The sequence below is a fragment of the Pogona vitticeps genome, chromosome 14 (assembly GCF_051106095.1).
Source record: "Pogona vitticeps strain Pit_001003342236 chromosome 14, PviZW2.1, whole genome shotgun sequence".
Classification (NCBI taxonomy): domain Eukaryota; kingdom Metazoa; phylum Chordata; class Lepidosauria; order Squamata; family Agamidae; genus Pogona; species Pogona vitticeps.
The window spans coordinates 7,477,936-7,485,164 of NC_135796.1; the positions used below are offsets into that span (position 1 = coordinate 7,477,936).

The 7,229-nt window shown below is 43.9% G+C and overlaps 1 long non-coding RNA gene across 1 annotated transcript; it reads right to left on the bottom strand.

The window, feature by feature from the left end:
- Nucleotides 1-882: 882 nt before the first annotated feature.
- LOC144584747 (uncharacterized) lies at nucleotides 883-6,658 on the bottom strand. Its single transcript, XR_013539179.1, has 2 exons — nucleotides 4,010-6,658; nucleotides 883-2,120 (listed from the first exon to the last, which is right to left on the bottom strand). It is a non-coding gene; the product is annotated as an uncharacterized LOC144584747 (long non-coding RNA).
- Nucleotides 6,659-7,229: the final 571 nt, after the last annotated feature.

The window sequence follows — 7,229 nt, forward strand, 5'->3', positions numbered from 1 at the left end:
ATTCACTCCCCTTATAAACAACAGCTCCACCCCCTTATGTCCCACCCTCCATCACGCCATTGGCACATGACACACAGCTTCAGCAGTGACGGGCAGGTGATGTCATAGCTGTATGAAACAATATCTTTTAGCCCAGTGGTTCTTAACGTGGGCGATAATGCCCCCCAGTGGGCGATTTCATTTTTCAGGGGGGCGGTAGAATGAAAAGGGGCAGCATGGGGGCGCTGGAGCAGAAGGGGGCGGTAGGGGGGTGCTGGAGCAAGCCAAACCTGTGAAGATGGCTGCAGCCTTTTTACAGTGTGCATGAATATATATTTTCCTCCAATTTTAATTTAGTTTCAGACTTTTTGTCTTGAAATTTTTAGTTCCTGCATTTGTTTTTATGCCCTTTTTATATTTCTTTTTGCGTGTTAAAATTCACTTGCAACTAAATCATTAAATGTTACTTTTTGGGGGGCATTTCATTTTCTTGGAATTTAATTTTGTTTTCAGGGGTCATTGGATTTAACTGTCTTAAATCAATCAATCAATCAATCAATCAATCAATCAATCAATCAATCAATCAATCAAGAAAGAAAGAAAGAAAGAAAGAAAGAAAGAAAGAAAGAAAGAAAGAAAGAAAGAAAGAAAGAAAGATATCATCACCACGGGGAGGGGGCGATGATAACTTCCTCAATGGCTCAAGGGGGCGTTTCTTTCAAAAAGGTTAAGAACCACTGTTTTAGCCTTTTGTTTCTGATCATGGGGTTTTCTTGGCAAAGATATTGGAGTGGCTTGCCAGTTCCTGCTCCAGGTGGATTGCGTTTAGTCGGAACTCTCTGTGCGAGACCTGCTCGGGAAATGTGTGGGTGCTGTAAAATAATCACTCATGGACACAAGAAAAACTTTTGCTTAAGTTCTTTGTTAGTTCTTTACAGCATGGCCGGGGAAAAAGACTTTCTCTTTCTGTTTCCCTGTCTCTCATCCTCCCTCCAGCAGCTCTTTTTGTTAGCTAGGAAACAGACTGCATCTCTGTCTCTTAGCTTCTCTTTTCAGTGTCTCCTTTGTTCTCTCTCTGCATTCCTTCGTCCCCCCCTTCTCCACACACTGTCCGAGAGTGATTTATTGCCTCCATAAAACACCTCTCCAGCAGATTACAGCCTGTTACATGGTTTCTAGGCATATATATGCCTGCCTACTAACCTACATCACACAATACAAGAGGAAATGAGGAAATGTGCTTCTTCCTGTTGCCTCTTCGCTTACAGAGCAGGCTCACATGGCACATAGATATATGGAAAGTACATAGACTAAGGAAAAAATGAGACTAATTAATAATATGCTCTCTGTTCTGCCTACAGCAGAATCATTTCCCTACATTCCCTTCGTTTTTATTATATTTTGGATAAGCAAAATGCTGCCAGTAAGACTCCTGATGGCTTCTGAGTCCATGAAACCTCTTCAGTGACGGAGGGGAATGAATCTATGTCATCCAACCCATATCTAGTGCATCGGCCTCATCATAAAAATCCTCATCTACTCTATAAAGTAACACACGATATTAGATTGATACATTTGCTTAGCAGATAAAGACAGTGATTATACAGATTTTTGATAGCACTTAGCAAAAACATCAAGCAATGAAGGAATACATTATATAAAACAATACCAATTATCAGTAAAATAATACCATATGTTAGTAGTATGCAAAGCCATCCCATAGGGAAGTGTTAACATTATTGGTAATAATGGTATCACACAAATCAGCTAATTTATACTCAATAGAAAGCTGCAAATTATGGAAGCAAATAATACTTTGAGAACCTATTACAGTACAAAAGCCTGTATGAGTATGTGCAAGCAAATAGCAATGCTCTAACTGAAAGCTACTTTAACTGATCTACAGTATTTCACTCTGCAGATCTACCATAATTCATGTAGTAGCATTAACTGTTTTTTCCAGGCAACAAGTCAGACCCAAAATGCTATGCCTGTTCTTCTGCAGTAATGCCTGGATATGACCCTAGTGTGAGCACACCTGTAATAACATTTTGGTGCCCACTATTATTCCATCCTTAATATCTCCCAATGTGGAATGTTCCAGGCCACTGGGAATAAAGGAGGCAGTCAAATAACCAAACCTCCCCCTAGTCTTACCCCGGACCAATTTGCAGCATTTTTTAAATCCAAAGTGGAGGCCATCCGCCGGGATCTCGCTCCTTTTTTGAATACAGTGAGTCAAGTTGGGATGTCCAGCGCTCCGTCTTGCCCGGTGTCTTTGACTCTTTTCAGCCCGTATCGCCCGACACTGTGGCCAGGACGCTTGATCGCTGTCGTGCCACCACCTCCTCTTTGGACCCCTGCCCGGCCTGGCTAATCAAGGCAGCCAGGCCCTCAACAACGGAATGGGCTACTGTAATAATTAATGGGTCTTTCCTTGAGGGTAGATTTCCCTCTGCCCTCAAGGAAACACTCATTAGGCCCATAAGAAAGAAACCCAGTTTGGCGGCGGACGAAATTGGCAACTATAGGCCCGTCGCCAATGTTTCTTTCTTAAGCAAGGTAGTCGAGAGGGTGGTGGCCGATCAGCTCCAGGCGTTCCTGGATGAAACAGATGCCCTGGATCCATTCCAGTCGGGCTTCAGGCCGCGCCATGGGACAGAAACGGCATTGGTCGCCCTGTGTGATGACTTATTGAGGGAGGCCGACAGGGGCAAAGTGTCTCTGTTGGTACTCCTCGATATCTCAGCGGCCTTTGATACCATTGACCATGGTATCCTCCTGGGGAGGCTCGCCGAGTTGGGGATAGGTGGCCGGGCCTTTGCTTGGCTCCGTTCCTTCTTGGAGGACCGTCCCCAGAGAGTACAGCTTGGGGAGAATGTTTCGGCCCCGTGGTGCCTTAATTGTGGGGTCCCACAGGGGTCGATCATCTCCCCAATGCTGTTTAATATCTACATGAGGCCGCTGGGAGGGGTCATCAGGAGGTGTGGAGCGCAGTGCCATCAATATGCGGATGACACACAGCTCTACATCTCCTTTTTTCCAACTGCAAGAGATGCCGTTCTGTCCCTTCAGCGTTGCCTGGAGGCTGTACAGGAATGGATGCAGGAGAACGGGCTGAGGCTGAACCCGGACAAGACAGAGGTACTGAGGGTGGGCGCCCCCACACCTGGGGACATGGGAAACTCCCTCATTTTTGGGGGGGTGACCCTGCCCGCCAGGGATGGGGTCCGTAGCTTGGGTGTCCATCTTGACCCGGCGCTCACCATGGAGACCCAGGTGGCGTCCGTGGTCCGTTCTGCTTTTTTCCATCTCAGGCGGATAGCCCAGCTGCGGCCCTACCTTGATGTGGGGTCTCTCACCACTCTGGTGCATGCGCTTGTAGTCTCGAGATTAGACCACTGTAATGCGCTCTACGTGGGGCTACCTTTGAGATTGCTGCGGAAACTACAGGTGGTGCAGAATGCGGCGGCCAGACTACTCAGTGGGCTGAGAAGATACCAACATATATCCCCCACTCTGGCCGCATTGCATTGGCTGCCAATCCGATTCCGCATTGATTTCAAAGTGTTAACGCTTACTTACAAAGCCCTAAACGGTTTAGGACCTCGATACTTGGCGGAACGCCTTCTCCCATCTAGATCTACCCGTGTCACTCGCGCGAGCCAGGAGATAAGGCTGAGGAGCCTAACGCCGAGAGAGGCCCGAAAGGAAAAGACCAGAATCCGGGCCTTCTCGGCGGTGGCTCCTCGCCTTTGGAACAACTTGCCCCCTGAGATTCGCGCGGCTCCCTCGCTGGGCATTTTTAAGAAACAACTAAAAACATTGATGTATAGGCGGGCCTTCCCAACAGAAAACCCTTGACGATCTTTTTTCTTATTCTGTTCTTTATTATTATTTTTTTTATTATTTAAGTTTCTGCTGTAAAGTTTTAAAATTACATTGTTGTTTTTACTGTAAGCCGCCTAGAGTGGTCTAATATGATCAGATAGGCGGGATAGAAATAAAATAAATAAATAAATAAATAAACCTGCCTCCTTGTTGTGCTGAGAGCCAAAACTCATTGTCACATGCAGTATAATTCTTTAAAACTTTAAAACATTGTTCAGATGGAGTGAAACCTGGAATCTTGGCATTCCAGTTCTCTGTATGAGTACAACAGAAACACAAACCATGAATGTGGTGCGTAAACAGCTCCTAAGCATTAGTATAAACACTACAGCATTTCTTCATCCTATAAGATTTCTACTGGGCTTAACTTATACACCCCTATAATACCTAAATATAGAAAGATACATAGACATAGAAAACACCAGAATTAGCTAATAAGCTCTATGTTCTGTCCCATCAGCAGAACCATTTCCCAACATTTTCCCTCTGTTTTTAGTTTTGTTTTTTGTTTTTGAAACCACCCATCGCCAGTTATACACGTCAGAAAGTTCTGTATCTAGGGATCCACGTCGCTCAGTCATCAAGTGGCGGCAAAATCCATCTTTGCGCAATCAGCGAGTCATAAGCAGCATCTTCATGGAGGATATGATATTCAGCCTGATAACTGCTTAGGGCTAAGAGAATTAGATGACACAGTCCGATGACATAAGTATCACAGTGTAGATTAAAGAAAACGCAATATACATAACAAGAGTATATAATCATGTTCAGGAAAAGAAAACATATTGATCACTAATTAACTATTCCATTGCTAGGAGTGCATGATTAATAAACACAAACTCCGTTGCTTGAGATTTGCTTCTGCAAAAGAGAACTAAAAGTTAAATGTTCTCTTTCCACAATTGCTTGCCCTGTGGAATTAAAAGAAATCCCATGCAGTGTGATTCCCCACTGAACACACACACACACATCATGAATTTCTTGTATGAGACTTGATTGGAGAAATGCATATGGTAGATATGGATTGAGCAGTAGCTTCCATACATGTCCCAGGAAATGTACTTCTGGGCCACTAATTAAAAGGCAAGTAGCAGGTGTGCAGCTTGGCAAAAGAACAGCAAGTGTAGCCCCTAGAATCTGCCAGTCAAATCCTATAGCTGTTTTGTCTTTTATTCTGTACTGTGTTTTATGTTTATTTTGGGGGATGAGTAGGAAAAAAAGATAGAGGTGCTTGTTAGTGCCCTTTATATCTAAATTTAAATTAACTGTTGATGAATAACTGGTCTCATAATAAAAAGATACCTGTAAATATGTCCAGGTGGCATCATGGAGCTATGACCATAACACAGTCATATTCAGACTTGAATAGCCATCAGACTCAGAGCAAACTTACACCCATGCTGTCATGGCTCTTTGACAGCAATCTGAAATGATCATTAGCATATGTTGAATTGGCCCTAACAGTAGACACACTGACGCAGCTGCTTCAGGCAGAAAACTTTGGGAGCCATGGAAGGTTAAAAGTTGTTAAGTTATTTTGCTTCTTATTACCGTAAGAAATAGGAAAAATGCTTTTAGATTTTCTGCCTCATGTCCCTTATCTTGTGTATGTCCCTCAAGGGAATAATTTGATTCTCTGTCTCAGGCATAAACAGACAAAGTTTTCAAAGTTTTCAAGGAAAGCTTGTGACATATTTAGGAGAGAACCACAGTGAACTAAAAGTCTCTCCATCTACAACAAAAATAAATTCAACATTAGAAAAAAAGCTCAAAGGCTTTAAAAACTGCAGCTAATTCTGAGCATGAAAACGAAGCTCTGTGAAATTCAATACCCATTGCCCTTTAAGATCTGGCTAACTGATAATAGACAGAGGAAAGACATGTCAAGTGCTCTTATCAACATCACCCTGCAGAAAAGAAAACAAACAGTTAAATTTCTGTTCCTGACAATTTACAGCATCTGGAACAAGCATTCTGTCCCTCCTTTTCAGGAGTGTAGAGAAAAGCATTTAGCAGCCATGGAGTAGCCAAAATAGCACTTGAAAACCACAGCTTGCAGATGAAAAATCATGGAGAAATCAGTTGTAGCTCTCATTGATGAAGTGAGAGCATTACACAAAACCCATATTTTGCATGAGCTGTAAGAGTTGCCAGATGATTCTCTATTTAGATTGTCTGATACAATGGCATTCTGTAGGCAGAACGCCTGGAGTCACTGATAAACCTTGACACTGTTACTCCTGAAGGCAGAGACAGGAATGCAGGCTTGTATGACGTCCCATATGCTCAGCTACTCAGGAAACTCAGCAATGCAAGGTGTGATAGGATTTGTAGTTTTGTGAAGAACATGTACCGTCCAGGACATCATTTGGATCCCTTACAAGTGGCTTGAGAGTAAACAATGCTTTCTCCAGATTGGAAAGTTATGGGGGAAAACTTTAAGGAGCTGGTTCACCTCCTCCCACCCCAATATGCAGCATTAGTCTCTCTACTGGCCAGGTGGGGGGGGCAATCTTTCTCAGCTATGATATCAACTGTGATATCAGCACCTGTATCCACTAGGCTCTGGACTGGACGTCCTCCCATCTGGATGGTCAGGATCTGGATAACTGCCATGTCCAGCTGAGTAGGATTTTTCACCCAAACAGGATTAGCACATGGAAAAAGCAGTTCAAAACAAGCTTCATGTTGGGGTGTAGCAGCCACCCCCCTTAGATTCTCTTCCTCCTCCCCTTCCTTATATGATGTATCAAATGCTTGCAAAGCTGCTTTTGTACCCCAGCCCATGACATCAAAGAAATCCTGCAGATCCTCTATTATTTTCCCTGGGTCTGGGGGCGGCTCATAGTCCCATTTCTCTCGGATGGAAGTGGCTGTTGTTTCCAGGCCTGCCAGGGAGGGAGGCAGGCAGGCAGGTTGTGTTGCTGAATGGAATGTCTGCTGCAAAGCTTTTACAACTGGTTCTGCTGTTTGAGTTAGAGCTGCTGCCATGAAGCCTTGCTGAACAGCAGTAGCAAATGCAGCTCCTCCCATAAACATTAGCAAAGTTACAGCAACAGTATTAAATTCTGCTTGCTTAGTTAGGTAAATGACTCCTTCTGTTGGTAGAAAGGAATCTCTTATCAAGGCCTTGCAGTCATTAGGGACAAGCCATGGGGCAGATAAGGATTCCATCCCATTGTCCTTGCAACTGCTTTGCAATTCGCGGATGCCTTGAGCTGGGAAAAGTTCAGATCTGACAGGAACTGCTGTGGCAGATTTCTGTGCTACTGAGCTCCAAATGACAGAAGAAGAAATTACAGAGCCAGTTCCTAAAGCAGCACCAATCGTATCCATTAAAGGACTGTTAAAAATCTTGT